At 36.9% G+C, this 15,881-nt stretch overlaps 2 protein-coding genes across 3 annotated transcripts in view; both read right to left on the minus strand.

Annotated features, from left to right (window-relative positions):
• disp1 (dispatched homolog 1 (Drosophila)) overlaps positions 1 to 10,780 on the minus strand; it is a 156,622-nt gene extending 145,842 nt beyond the window's left edge. Inside the window, exon 1 of one of the 2 annotated variants that reach the window (XM_017352523.4) lies at positions 10,687 to 10,780. The gene's annotated coding sequence lies outside the window, so the exon portion shown is untranslated. Of the gene's footprint in view, positions 1 to 10,548 lie in introns of both variants that reach the window. The other variant, XM_073933194.1, reaches the window with a different exon arrangement.
• mia3 (MIA SH3 domain ER export factor 3) overlaps positions 1 to 15,881 on the minus strand; it is a 449,969-nt gene that overhangs the window by 248,822 nt on the left and 185,266 nt on the right. The gene's annotated exons all lie outside the window — the stretch shown is intronic.

Below are 15,881 nucleotides of genomic sequence, written 5' to 3' on the forward strand. Positions count from 1 at the left end.
TGCAACCCAATTACTGCACTTGATCTATTTTAGTTGAATAAACTCAAATGTTTGTTGCCTTAAAATATTAGGTCCAGTCAACTTTTTTACAGTGTGGATGGATGGACGGATGGATGTTTAAAAATTCTTACAAAAATAATTCAGATTAGAATTTTTTTTAGAAATATGATTTTATATATAAATGATAAATAAAATGTTAAATAAATTAAAATGAAAGTATTTTCAAACAATAAATGTATATTTTGTATTTTATTTAAACATCCATTTCAATTTTTATTTGAATTTATTAAATGGAATGAACCATCTCATCTTCGAGGGGTTCCCTAAAAAGTATGCACGCACGCACGCACGCACGCACGCACGCACGCACACACACGCACGCACGCAAACGCACGCACGCACGTATGCACGCACTTTTTCATTTAATTTTACTTAAAACCTGAATATGGTTTCACTTACATAAGCTTAAAGAAAGATCAAACAACAAAGAATAAGATCTGGCCATTTTCTTCTGTGCAGTCCACCATGCTGTCTTCTCCTGTGCACGTAAAGTGAATTCTATATAATAGTTTACATAAGGAGAAGCTGAACATCAGTTTTTTCTCTCTCCTTCTGTCACTCTTACTTTGTTTTGGCTGCACTTGCGAAATCTTGGCTTGAGGGAAAAAATCTTTTTGTCAACTTCAATTAAATTCCCATTTGGCTGCATTTTTCATAGCGAGTGGCCTGGCAGCGTATGGCCGAGACTATATAACGGCATAAACATTTCCATGTTTTGAGAGGAAAGGCCCTGAGAAACATGGCTGAACTCTGAGCGTCTCGGCCGATCGAGCTCATTTCTCATGTCCTGAATTACAGATGAAGTATTACAGCAAACAATGGGGGGAAATTAATCAGTAATCCAGGTGCACAGATCCAGATGCGCTGAAGAAATCCTGAAGTCATTCCCAGACTCCATATATCAGGCCGAGCGGACGCTTCAACATCAAGGCCAAGACAAGGACACTTCAGTGGAGCATTTACAATCCGAGTCACAAACAAGTCAAACAGCAACATATCAGAGGACAGATGAGGAAAAAGAGACGCTACACACACCCAATACATGCTCAGGGTTTCACATTTACTGGATGGAAACAAACAGGGTTTACACAAATGACCAACATGTTTAAATACTTTTCTAATTAGTCATCAAGTTTTTTGTCTAGATTTCGGACTCATATTGGGGAGTCATTTTGTATAGGAGGTGTTGAAAATATGTTTAGATCTTAGATCATAGATGGATAGACGGATAGATAAACAAAGAGATAGATGGATAGATAGTCGGATGGATAGACAAATATATAGACGGATAGATAGATGGATATATATATATATATATATATATATATATATATATATATATATATATATATATATATATATATATATATATATATATATATATATATATATAGGCAGACGGATAGACGATGGACGGAGGGATAGATAGATGATGGATAGACAATGGACAGATGGACACATAGGCGGATGCAGGGCTGATAGTGGAAAAAATTCCTGAGCCTGAACTTTTTTTCCTTGCCCCTGAGGTGAGTAGGGGTGGGGGTACTATGTATGCAACGCACTTTTAACACATAACTTGTGGGCCCCTGGGCCCAAATATATTAACAGCCTATGTGTAACCCTGATCATCATTATTGTCAAGCGGCTCTTTTTAGACACATGCCAGTAATGTCAGTGACACATGCCAGTGTCAGTGATCTTGTGACATGTGCCAGTAGGTGTCAGTATAAGCACGTTATAAGCACATTAATCTTATAAGTCTCTTTGCTTTAATATTTAAAAATCATTAGACAAATGACACCTGTTATCTTACATGCATATATGTTATGAGTTTTCAACATGCATTTTATTATAACTTTTTAAAGGATATTATTTAAAATACCTTAAAATGAAAATAAGTTAAATAATAAAATAAATGAATGAATTAAAAACATAGAGAAGTCCATATTGTAGGGAACAAAGGAACTGCCAGGATGCAATAATATACAGTACAACAGATAAGTGTAACCCCTCCCGTACATAAGCATGCCACAATAAATTTGACTGACATGTACTGTCAAATGACTATATTACGTACGGAAGTATGACTACGAATACATAAAATAAATGCGTTTAAATTAAAAGAGTAGCTCAGCAAATAAACTAACTTGCGACGCGATAAATTAGGTTAAAAGTCGCGTAATGATTAAATATGGTTTTGCCACCGGAAGTGTCACTACACTCAGTGGCATGTGCCAGTGTCATCTGTACGTCAGATGTCGTGTCACTCCATGTTAAAACTGCTACTGTGAAACCGCGTTCAAGCGCACACAATAAGCTAAAACTCGCCCCAAGCACCGGCAAAAACAAATAACCATGAATGTGTCGAGGAAAGAGTAAGGATCATATCATAATTATTTATTAATAAACTTATTCTGAGTCGCAAAGATCCTGACTGGCAATCTCCTCTTGGACTCGCCTTTAGAGAGAAGTTCATCTTTACGGATTACATGAAGGAGTTTTTTTGTTTTCGATTTGTTTTATTTCGTTAAGTAATAATTTAAAGCTTTCTATAAATATATTTATTATGTCTGTGAGGCATATACATTTTGCTTCATTTTGTTAAGCGCTCCTGTTCAAAAACCTGACGACAGAAAGCGCATAATTTTGGTTTTCTTTATTTTATAAAAACGCTGTAACGTTTTTTGATGTATTACTCGTACTTTGTGAGCAAAAATGACGGATAACTTTAAATTGCTCCCACTGAAAAAATGCAAGTGATTGCTCTGGCGCCTCGATGTCCTGCAAGCTTTTTATAAGCAAACTATGCGCCTAATAGCACACATTCTTTAACGTTTAAGCTACCATTGTTTTATACTTGAACTGTTTTATATCTTTTATTTTAGGCAAGTCGTGATGATCTGAGAAGGCAAACTGATCAAACAGACAATGATGGTCTTCCGCTGGGCGCTGTTCGTTAAAAAAAAACTTATTTTTAACGAATAAAAAATGCTCCAAACGTTTTTCTAAATAAGCTGAATAAAAAACGAAACTAAATATAAACACTTTGCCATTAGGCTACATACAAAACTGAACTATTTCATAGCTGAAACAAGTTGTTTAAGGAGAAGGGGGAAATATATTTTTGTCCCGTCTATTGCTTCACCGTTATTTCGAGAATAAACCCAGCGTAAATATGCAGATGCCATTCCCAAAACATATCAGCGTATATGTGCCGAAAACGAAAGTTTCATACAAATTCTGAATGGATTATAGCCTGGAAAGTGCAAAGCACGCTCCTCTTATTATCACTAAAAAGCGTCACTTAGTTCATAGAGATCTCACAAAGATCCGTTATAATTTATAAAGCTCTCTAAATTACACAATTAATCTTTTATTTACATGGCGTCTACACTCAAAAGATGATTCACGAGCACACAAAATGGCACTTAATAAAAACCAATCCGGCGCTTTCAGCAGTGAGTGAATTCTGTGAATCTAGAGAAATGACAGATCAATATCCGTCAACCTGATTTTTTTTCCCCCGCAGCCACAGTACGCCGGAAATCCGGCGTGGTGCCGGAACGCTATCACCCCTGCGGATGGATGGATGGACTGATGGACAGACAGACAGACAAACAAGATATATAGATAGACAAATGGATGGATGGATGGATGGATGGATAAACTGACGGATGAACTGACAAATGGATAGAGGGATGAAAGGACGGAAGAATGGATGGACAGATCAGATAGACGAATAGACAAATGGATGGATGGATATGTAGATGGATAGATTGATGGATAAATGGATGGATGGATGGATGGATGGATGGATATGTAGATGGATAGATGGACGGAGGGATAGACGGACGGACGGATGTATGGATGGACAATGGATGGATGGATTGATGGATGGATGGATGGATGGATGGATAAATGAATGGACGGATAGATAGATGGATAGATAGTCGGATGGATAGACAAATATATAGACGGATAGATAGATGGATATAAATATATATATATATATATATATATATATATATATATAGGCAGACGGATAGACGATGGACGGAGGGATAGATAGATGATGGATAGACAATGGACAGATGGACACATAGGCGGATGGATGGATGGACTGATGGACAGACAGACAGACAAACAAGATATATAGATAGACAAATGGATGGATGGATGGATGGATAAACTGACGGATGAACTGACAAATGGATAGAGGGATGAAAGGACGGAAGAATGGATGGACAGATCAGATAGACGAATAGACAAATGGATGGATGGATATGTAGATGGATAGATTGATGGATAAATGGATGGATGGATGGATATGTAGATGGATAGATGGACGGAGGGATAGACGGACGGACGGATGTATGGATGGACAATGGATGGATGGATTGATGGATGGATGGATGGATAAATGAATGGACGGATAGATAGATGGATAGATAGACGGACGGACGGACAGACAGACAGATAGACATGTCCAATGGTTTAAAAATAAAAAAAACATTTGTTTTAATTTTAAAATATATTTTATTTCAGCTAGTTGACGAGGAAATATTTCTTACATTTTAGATTTTTTTTTATTAAATATTTGATTGTATTTTATTTAATTATTTTTAAAAAATGCTTTAAAAAATTTGATATATTAAACTTTTTATTCATATCAAAACACAACTATACACACACGTAAAAATTGTGCATACTGTAAATGTACTTAATGCAACTAAAAATAACTAAAATTACAAATCAAAATAAAAAAACACTGAAACAAATTATAATGTACAAAAACTTAATACAAGGAAAGAAATATTTACTAGATAGATAGACAGACTGACAGACATACAGACATATGTCAATATAAAATGTTTTAAAAATATAAAACTTTTTTTTATATTTTTTAAAATATATTTTATTTCAGCTAGATGACAAGGAAATGTTTCTGACCTTATTTTAATTTTTTAGTAAATACAATAAATGAAATATTTGCTAAAAAGGCAAAAATATCGTAAGAATTTTCTTTATTTTTAAACCATTTTAATTTGATATGTCCGTCTGTCGTCCTGACAGTCTGTCTGTCTGTCTATCCATCTATCATTCTATCCATCCACCTACCTACTTCATTTGTTTATGAAGCGTTTTTGTGAAAAATTAAATGAAGTACAATAAATAAAGTATTTATTAATTGGATTTTATTTAATTATTTGATAAACTGCTTCATATAATTTCATGTATAAAACTTTTGAATTCATATACCTAAAATTACAAAACAAAATAAAAAACAAACACTTTGCAATAAATATAATATGTCTAAAAATAAATTACAATGAAATTAAATATTTACAAGATAGACGGACAGACGGACAGACAGACAGACAGATAGACAGATAGACATAATACATATCTTTTTTTCTTCAATTGTCAAAGGTTATGTCATTAAAATGCAATCGCTTATAGGACATTCTACCAGAAAGGTACAATTTCCCTTATAAAAATGTGACAGGCCTAACCTTTAACCTCACTGTCCATCTTCTCCATCAAATGATGTCACTTCATAGCCTGAATGTATTGTATGCATTTTATGTTAAATTTAACACAAATGTGACAGGACTGACCAAAACAAGGGGACAAAATAGTATTTATTTGTAGAATTTATTCAAAATGTCATGTTTTTAATTACTTTATGTGAATGATAACAACTTAAAATTCTATTTCTGAAGTATTTTTCTTCTAAATAACAGTTTTAGCACAACAAAACTACGGTTCACTAAAAGTTAAATTGGGCTGAGGACAATGACAGGGTTTGTACATTTAAAGTGTTTTAAATAAAGAACAAAAATCTGAGAACCAAATGAATGACATATCCCTTTACGGAACAACTCACAGAAATCAACCATCAGTCCATTTTATGCAGAGTTCAGACTGCATGATTTTCAGAGTAGTCGTGTCAGAGATGTTTTCACACTGCTTGACTATCTGGGCTAGCGTTTCGTCGCTGCTTTGTTTACACTGCAAGACGATCGGCGACAGGGACTTTCACATTGCATGACTTTACTATAGGAAGAATCACCGACAACTTCGTCCAAACTACATCTCACAGCCAAAAACACATCGTATATCTTTTGTTATTAACTACATAATGAGAAAGAATCCTTTAATGGGGTAGAACATGTACATGTTTGCTCACCTGTGTTTAAAGGGAATGAGCCATTTCTCCTCAACGTTGATAATACACTAATTTCTTTCTGTATGAAACGTCAAACAGACACAGTTGCTCCTGTGTCCTGTCAAACCTCCACTAGTTTTTCCTCCATTTCGTGGGTCCAAATAAACCGAAAATGAGCGCTTTTAACTTCTCCCCCAGCCTCCCGCTGACCTGCAGCAGGTATACACACACACACACACAAGTGAATGCCGCTCTCTCATTGGCTGTAGGCGATCGCTGATGTTATTTTCAGTCAAAACTCAATTCACACGGCATGATTTGAATCGCCGACAGCTCCAGATATTCAGCACGGCAAATATCTGGCAGGCATCGGCGACTCATCGGCGATTCTCTCAGATCGCGTCTTTGATCGTTCATACTGTGTGATTGTCACTCACGTGCACGAGCAGAGATTTGCCTGTGATTTCAGGCATTTGTCTGCGATTTGTCAAAACCTGTCGGCGAGACAAAATCGGGGCTAAAATCACACAGTCTGAACCAGGCATTAGTTATTGTTGGGGATGAAATTCACTGTATTTGTGTTTATTTCAGGTACAGATAATGTAGGTTTCTGGCAGAATGTCCTGAATACAGTTTTTATACCTCACTGTATGTCTCCTACTTTTCATTTGGGGTGAAATCTGACCTGCACATGTCTTTGAGATGTTTCCTGATGCTCTCTGTCAATATAAACGTTACAGGGTTCAACGCTAAGGATTTTTTATACTGGCCCAATCGGGACAGTGGTTCAGATTTTTACTTGCCCTGCCAATATTTTCTTTGGCCTAACCAAAAAAAAAGTTAATAGCTATTTCTCAGCCACAAATTTGTGAAAAATGTTTGTGAATCTAGAATTTAAATATTACAAAAATGTTAATTAATGTATAATGAGCAAAATTCAAAGTGTTATGCAAACAAAAGTAGCAGTGTGGAAAATGTGTTTGGAAATTGAAATTTTATTGCAAAACAGAAGTGGCTGACCTGCCAAACTGATGGCAAACTGTACAAAACATCACTTCTTGTTTTTTAGTCGTGGCAAAGAGCATAGAACAGAGGTGGGCAAACTGCGGCCCGCTGAACACTTTCATCGGGCCCGCGAGGGAGTTTTTAAAATGCTGCTTCTGAGAAGGTTTGGTTTAGAATAAGTAAATTAATGATGCAATTACAAGTGAACGCCATGTGATGGCAGTATTGCATGCGGTACAGTAAGTGCAACCAGTAGAATTACAACACACTCTCGGATATTAAAATGCACTCGACAGTTAATGACCGAACACGCTTTATGCGTTAAGAGGCGCCTCTTTTGAGTGGTTTACTAACGGCCGCGGGGGTTATGTTTTGCGCGCTGCTTATGCGTCCTGCACGCCTCGTGTTTTAACCAGTCTATGGTTTTAACTGCCTGCAGCATCTCGCGTTTTTGCCGTAACAGACTTTAGACTGACACCCTTGCGAAGAGAGGGGACCAGGCTCGTTGTTCACATTAACACTCATAATAACATGACTTGGTATAACAAAGACTAAGATTCTTCTTCCGTTTTATTTCATAGTTTTATAATGATTGATATGAGCACATTAATACAAGCTCAAATGAGATTAATGTGAATTTGACTCAATCAAATTATATAATTATTGCTGGTTAAATGTGTTAATTTTAGTCATAGAATATATTTTTTCCATGCAAATATATACACTTAAAAAAGTCCTTTTATCAAAGATTTGTGGTTTTATCAAGTTGTATGATGATTGATCTGTATATTCTAAAAGCAGTGTAAAATAGATTATTGTAAATTTGACTGAATAGTAAACTTGAAGAATTATTTTTAACGTGTTAATATGATATTTTTTCTATTAGACAATATTTGCTAGTCTCCACTGTACATATTATTACATTATTATTATTATTATTATTATTATATTTCATAAGGGATTATTTTATTGTTTTATGAAGATTGATAAGTAAATATAAATAGCAGTGCAAATTAATTTGACTTAATAATATTTAAAAAACCTGTTTTGTGTTAATGTGACGTGTTTCTGTCCGATATTACATTTTTATGCATACTGCCACTATAAATAAGTTATTTTTTAAGAATTTGACATGTGGCCCTTCACTTGGTTCGCAAAACTTGATGTGGCCCTCGGGTCTAAAAAGTTTGCCCACCACTGGCATATAATCCATACCTGTCAACCCTCCCGTTTTTCCCGGGATTCTCCTGTATTTTACCGTTCTATCCCGTTATCATCCCTTAAAGGTATTTTCCCGTATTTCTCCCGTATTTTCAGACTTTCTCTGAACAGTCAAGCTTCCCTATACACAACCCATACCGCCGAACCACCAGGGGTCGCCCCTTGCTCTAAAACTAGAGTCTTCTGTGCTTTCGCTTTATTGCTTGCTTTCTTATTTAATGTAATAAAAAATCTTATTAAATGCCAGATTCATTCGTTGCTCTTTAATCAGAATGTTTAAGTTATAAAGTGGAGAAACGGCTAATGAGATTGATAGCTTGATTCTGTTTCATTATAATAGCTATTAATTTTAATAAGCTGAACTGTTAATGTATTTGCTGCTAATGTATATATTTATTTTTATGTTTTTAATAATAATTTAAAACACATAACTGACCATTTAACTGTTTATTAACAACGAAACAGCTCCAAAGGAACAAATTTAGTAATTTGGGGATTTTTTTAAGGGGGAGGGGGGGGTGTTGGGGGAATCCCTTATTATGGTGGGCATATCCCTTATTTTCACATCCCAATGTTGACAGGTATGATAGAATCACCAAGAGGCAACACTCTAATGCAATTTGGGAAACAGCCAATAGATGGTGCTGTGGCCATTTTGGAATGAAAACTCCAATAGAACAACAGCATATTACAAGTCTGTAAAATAAACTATTAAAAGTGCTGATGATTGTGATGGTAAATGTTGTATTATCTTTCAGGTTGTGTCTCAGCTTTAATGCACTTGTCAAATAACAAAATAAAAAACAAAGCAGCTGCTTGCCATCGCGACAGCAATACGATCCAATGGACGGCCGATTGCTTTCACTCCAAAATGGTGGAATCCGAGGCTGTTGCTGGGCGCTGCTGTTGCAATGGAACGTTCTATTGAGTGTCGCCTCTTGGTCATTCTAAGCAATTTGGTCGCGGTGTACCCTCGCAATGTCTACTTCCAAGAAGTTCAAAACAAGTGTTTTCTTTTAGCTTCATCATTTGATGTTGCCGTCTCCTCACTGTACTGGTTGTTATGTAAAAAAAAAATAACATGCTCAAAACGTCCAATCAGATAAGAGGAACCAAAACCCAATATCCGCTTGTTAAGTGTGACGTCACGCGAAGCGGCTTCCGGGTCCAAGCGCTCTATTCAACTGAATGGGGAGACTCATGAAATGGTAATAATAAACGTTTACAAAGTGATTTAATGGTTTCGAAAATCACGATCGCAGTATATGTCCATGCCTAATATCCGATGGCCAGAAAGTGATTCATTTTTTTATAAATTGTTAAATTTTTGGTATTTGTGATGCAGCAAGCCCAGAGATTGTTGTTTACACTATGACTTTATATAAAATTAACTTTAATGTGCGATAGGAATAAAACGTGATTATAAACGAATGATTTCTCCACTCAAATGAATGGCGGCTCGGAAACAGTATTACATACGTCACAAACACGTCACCACTTAACAAGCGGATAGTGCTAACCACATCACAGAGAAGGTAGCATTCGAAGGCTTAAAAATCCAAACTGTTTCTCGATTCTAAGACTGTATTTACACGCAATTGACAAATAGTCACAGGCAAATTAAACTTTAGTGACAAGGCAGCCCCAATCGGGCCAGTAATGACCCTGTCTACTGTCCCGAGCGTCTCACATACTGGCCCCGGGCCATCCTTATCGTTGAGCCCTGCATTACGCCAATATTAATAATGAAGCTGAATGTTGAGACCATAAGTTGAAACACATAGCTATACTATAACATGAGGGGTGTTTGTGGACCGCAACAGTTTCATGGGAAAAGTAAACACACACACACACACACACACACACACACACACACACACACACACACACACACATAGAGAGACAGAGATAGTCCTGCATAACAATACTGACTGCATCTCTAACGTTACTCAACAATACAAGCATCTGAAACACACACACAACACCAATACACATCCAGCTTTATCCCGACAACACACAACCTCACAAACCCACACCAAAAACCCGCAAAGTTGAGCTCTGAACACTTTAAAACAGGAGATTTTTCCACTTACTTAAATCTGAAGACACACACAGTGAGAGACAGAGAGAAGAAGCGCGGCGGAGCAGCACTGATTTACGTTACACACGTCATAACGGACAAACGCGCGACATAACGGACAAACACACAAACAAACATGAGTGCGTCTTACCGGAGAACCAGCACGAGCGTGTCCGTGATCGCTGATAATACGCAGTACGGGACCGGTTGTTTGGTCGGGAAGGTGGGAAGGAACTACAGGAAGTGAGGGGCAGATCCCTATTCCCGACAACATACACGCTGGACCTGCGCAGATCAGCCGGACAAGCGTTCCAAATCACAGTCCACCGTACTGCACACTACACCCTAGAAGTATGACATGCGTACTTTTTTTTTTTAAAGGGGAACTATTATGTAAAATGAAGTTTTATATGAGGTTGTGTGTCAGCAGTGTGTGAATATAACCAGCCTCTAATAGTAAAAATGTATTCTTAGAATATATGTGTTATGATCACACTTGATTGTCTGCAGAAACACTTTGATTGACATTCTCCCTTTGTAGGTGTCATCAGAGGTGGAAAGGCCCGCTCATTAGTGACGATCTGTCCCACATTAGCATAAACAGCCTTGAGAGAGAAGCAAAGCATAAAAGCAGCATCATATGTTTGCAGATATTTCAGAAACATGCTCAGTGAACATTCTTGTTTATCTGAGAAACAATGCTGAAGTCAGATATTCTGCTTTGAACATGTGCGTTACGTGTGACAACATCTGTCTTTGTTTTGGTCATTTAACCCACCCATTTTCAGTTTAGCCATTAATATTTCAGCATCTCAGGTTACCTTGGTGGAAAACAGCGTATTTCCTTCATTCAGTCTGGAAGGATTACAAAGCGTCTGTGACTGAAAATGAGACCTCCGGTGGACAGCAGCAGACTCTGGTCCCGTTTACACTAGTGCGTTTTAGTTTAAAAACGGCGTTTTAGATCAAAAACGATCCACGTCCACACAAGCGTTTCTGAACATATCTCCGTCCACACTGCGCCACCAAAAACGTATATCACGTGACCATTCGCGCACTCTGGGCATGCGCAATGAACAATGAACGCGATGGCAAAGAAAGCAAGAGAGGTATTTTTGTGGACAGACGACGAGGTCGAGTTGATACTAAACATAACAAATGAATAACTGCACAATGGCGCCTAAAACAGACAATAGTGCAAACAACGCTCCCATCTGTGTCCGTGTTGTTGTTTACAGTGAAGGCTGGTCTGCTGTCTTCTGGTAGCGTTAAAGCCATGTGTTATAGTCATGTGATAGGGGCTTGACGAATAAGGGAAGGATACGCAATGACACAAAAGCACCAATCAGGTAGCGAATGTCGGCAGCCGTTTTCAGATGTCTGTTTTCCCCATCCACACTGAGACGGAGCAGCAGCGTTTCAGAATGAAAACAGCCTCTTCAGCGTTTCCAAAACACTCTGTTTTTGATGCTCGAAAACTCCAGCGTAGTGTGAACGGATGGCGTAACCGTAGCAAGACTTATGCGTTTTCAAACTAAAACGCATTAGTGTAAACGGGGCCTCTGAAATGAGACGCAGATTCAGAGTTCCACCTGATTCCACATTATTAATTAGCAAGTAATATAAATACTACGAATGTAAACATTAGGTGAGCAGGTTACATTGTAACCCCGTATCCTGACAACACCCTACATGATGCAGTGATGAGCAATTGGGCTGTTTGCACCGGACGAAACATGACAGAAATGTAAATACAGCCATTCAGAAGCACAGAATAGTGCACTCACTGCACCCCAGCCAAATGGTAAAGTTTATAATCTAATGAACACATATTAAACCTCTTTAACATGATCAAATGTAGATGCTGAATAGGCCCGGATAGGCTAATAGGGAAAACCGGGAGAATTCCCGGTTGGCCGGTCCGTTTTTTTGCACTCCGGTCCGCTGCTTGCACTCTCAGCAGTTTTTTCATGTATTTGTTTATTTGACCATAGCCTGACTCTTTTTATTCATTATTTTGCCGCAGCTCCGCTCTTTTTATTTATTTTCTCGCAGCCCCGTGATCAAAATGCAGCATTATTAACCTGCGGGCTGCACCACATTCCACCCCAAACAGCGGCACCGTAGTGAATATTTATTAATATTAATGAATATTACACCTGCTCAGTGAAAATTAGAGGATTCACTACATTAATAAATCGGACATAACTTGATCAGAAATCTAAAAAGGGGAGAAAAAAAAAGAGTAGGGTACAAAAAGGGTAGACATCAATAGCAGCAGATAACAGTGTGCAGCTTAACAGCGTCATCGTAGTCTAGCGATTAGCACATTATGTTTTGAAGCCACCGACACGAGTTCGAACCTCACAAGAGTGTAATATCTTTTTTTTTTCATTTTTAGAGTTAAGACATAATATACTGTTTGGGTTCCTTATGTAGGGGTACATTTGTGTGTGTGTGTGTGACGACCATTACAAAGGACTGGAAATCTATAATGAATTAATGTTCTCATATTTTTGAAAAACATTTGAAGTTCTAAAGCAGCTGTGTCCGTGAAAATGACATGTTAGTGTCGGACGCAGGACTGTGTTTGGGCCTCCCTGATCTAAACAGTCTCTGGGTCAATGAGTGTAAAGATTTTGAACATCTTGGACACTTTAAATGCTTCCAAACAGTTTGCTGCAATTATAGAGCGCTCATGTCTTGAAGTAGTTTACTATGATGTGATTTACCTTCTATGTGTGATTTGATTGGACGGGAATCACAGGACTGATTTTTCTAATCCACATAGACAAGAGAAAATAAAGTAGTGACTGCAGGTTGAAGGACAGTAATGGAGTAAAAGTGCCGATACTGCACTAGAAATGAACTCAAGGCAAAGTAAAAGCACACATTCTTAAAACTACTTGGTAAATTACAATTTCTGAGAAAAACTACTCAATTACAGTAATTTGAGTATTTGTAATTAGTTACTTTACACCACTGCCAACACGTCACCAATTAACAAGCCGATTAGCATTTAACACAGAATAAAGCACATGAGGTGTACCTGAGCTGATCGTTGTCAGTTTTCTGTTGTTCAGATGTGACAAATAAAAGTTTCTAAAATATAAACTTCAGGTGTTGGTTAGGACAGCCTTTAGGCTTGACAGTCAGGCACACTGCTGTTGATGTCGTCAATCTAACAACCTGCGCTTGCGTTTGTTTTGATCCAGGGGTCTGGGGTCCGTTCTTCCTACCTCGCTTAAATGATCTAAGATGATTTGGCAGATCCCGGATCTTTTAATCTTGATAACTGATCTCTCGCTAATTTGGTTCTTCAAACAAGTTCGCGAATCAGATTAGAATGTCTGGATAAACTGATCTGAGATCGCTGCGTGTGTTGTGAAGGACAGATCTATCGATCCTCGAAATCATGATCAGCAATGCAGCGATTGGCTGACAGCACAGTAGCGTAATGACATCATCTGATTAATATTCAATTATCCATGTGAGCTAAATTACATCAAATTAGCAGTCGACGGTTTGTTAAATATGATACGCAATAACTTTACACATATGTTGTGAACTGCAGGCTTTACACTTTCATGTGTCAAGAGTATTTATCATGTATTTCAATGCATATCAATGTATTTAGTTCTACATTTAAAGAAGATTTTCTTTATTACAGTAGCCGTTTTTTAATCGCTGTATGGAATAACTGGATGTTTACAAAAGCATTTTGATATTGGTAAAGGCGTCTGCAGCTTTTGTGAAGCATCAAATCACCAGCATATTTACTGTCAAAACATGTTTATGACTGCATAAATGTATTATTGCTTTTTTTTAAAAAGTCGCATATTCTGCATTTCTATTATCATACACAAATTGTACTAAAGCGATCTAAAAAGTTAATATCAATAAATTTTCTCTTTGTACTTTCAATTCGAGGGTGCAGATTGCATAAGTTTTGTTAATATAACTTTATTTATTTTATTAATAATAACTTTATATATATATAGTTAATTTTTTTTTAACTATTTTCCCAAGTGTATATAACTACTACTGTAAGAAAATATCATAATTCGGTACTTTCTGTATTATCTTTGCTTGAACTGAGCCGATCTAATCCTGTTTATATGAATTGAACCTGCTTCCGATCAGGTTTGAGCTAGCAGAACTGTTGCTATGACAACAACTCTCAGATCAGCTTTGAAGAACGAAACGATCCTGTATCATGTCAAATCGTCAATATCCAAATCCAGCTAACTGAGTTATCCACGTACGAAGAACAGACCCCTGTTCTTCGTACGTGGATTACTTAGCTGGATTTGGTTATTGACGATTTGACACAATCCAGGATCGTTTCGTTCTTCAAAACTGATCTGAGAATTGTTGTCGTAGCAACAATTCTGGTAAATCAAACTTGGTCGGGAGCAGGTTCAATTCATATAAACAGGATTAGATTGGATCAGTTCAATCAAAGAAAAAAAAAAAATAAAATATATATATATATATATATATATATATATATATATATATATATATTAATAAAACTTGCAATTTGCACCCCCCAAATGAAAATACAAAGACTGCCACCTGCTGGTGCAAAGAGAAAACTTATTGATATGAACTTTTTAGATCGCTTTAGTACAATTTGTGTATGATAATAGACATGCACAATACGTAACTTTTTAAAAGCAATAATACATTTATGCAGTCATAAACATGTTTTGACAGTTAATATGACGCTGATTTGATGCTTTACAAAAGTTGCAGACATCTTTATCAAAATGCTTTTGTAAACATCCAGTTATTCTTTACACCGATTAAAAAACCGGCAACTATAATACTACTATAATAAGTAAAAATCCGCTCTAACTGTAAAACTAAATAAACTGCTCTTGACACATGACAGGGCGAAGCATGCAGCCCACAACAAGGTGTAAAGTTATTGCGTATCATATTTAACAAACTGTTTACTGCTAATTTGACGTAATTTTGCTCACATGGATAATTGAATATTAATCAGATGATGTCATTATGCTACTGTGCCATAAGCCAATCGTTGCATGGTGCTCTAGTTTTACAACCTGCGCTGGGTGTGTGGTGTCTGTACTACTGTACTGTGAGCTAACACTGACCTATTAGCAGAGATACAGAGGAGGAATATTATAGTTCCCATTCGTGTTCATATTTAAATAAATATTTATATATTACACGACGCTATAATTGAGACAATAATTATATTATTGCCCCCCCCTCAGAAAAGATCGATACTTTAACTTAAGGATCGATCTTTTTGATACATTCCCAGTATCGAAAATATCGATACTTCAGGATCGATCTGCCCATCCCTAACAGCAA

This window comes from Danio rerio, chromosome 20 (assembly GCF_049306965.1).
Source record: "Danio rerio strain Tuebingen ecotype United States chromosome 20, GRCz12tu, whole genome shotgun sequence".
Lineage (NCBI taxonomy): Eukaryota > Metazoa > Chordata > Actinopteri > Cypriniformes > Danionidae > Danio > Danio rerio.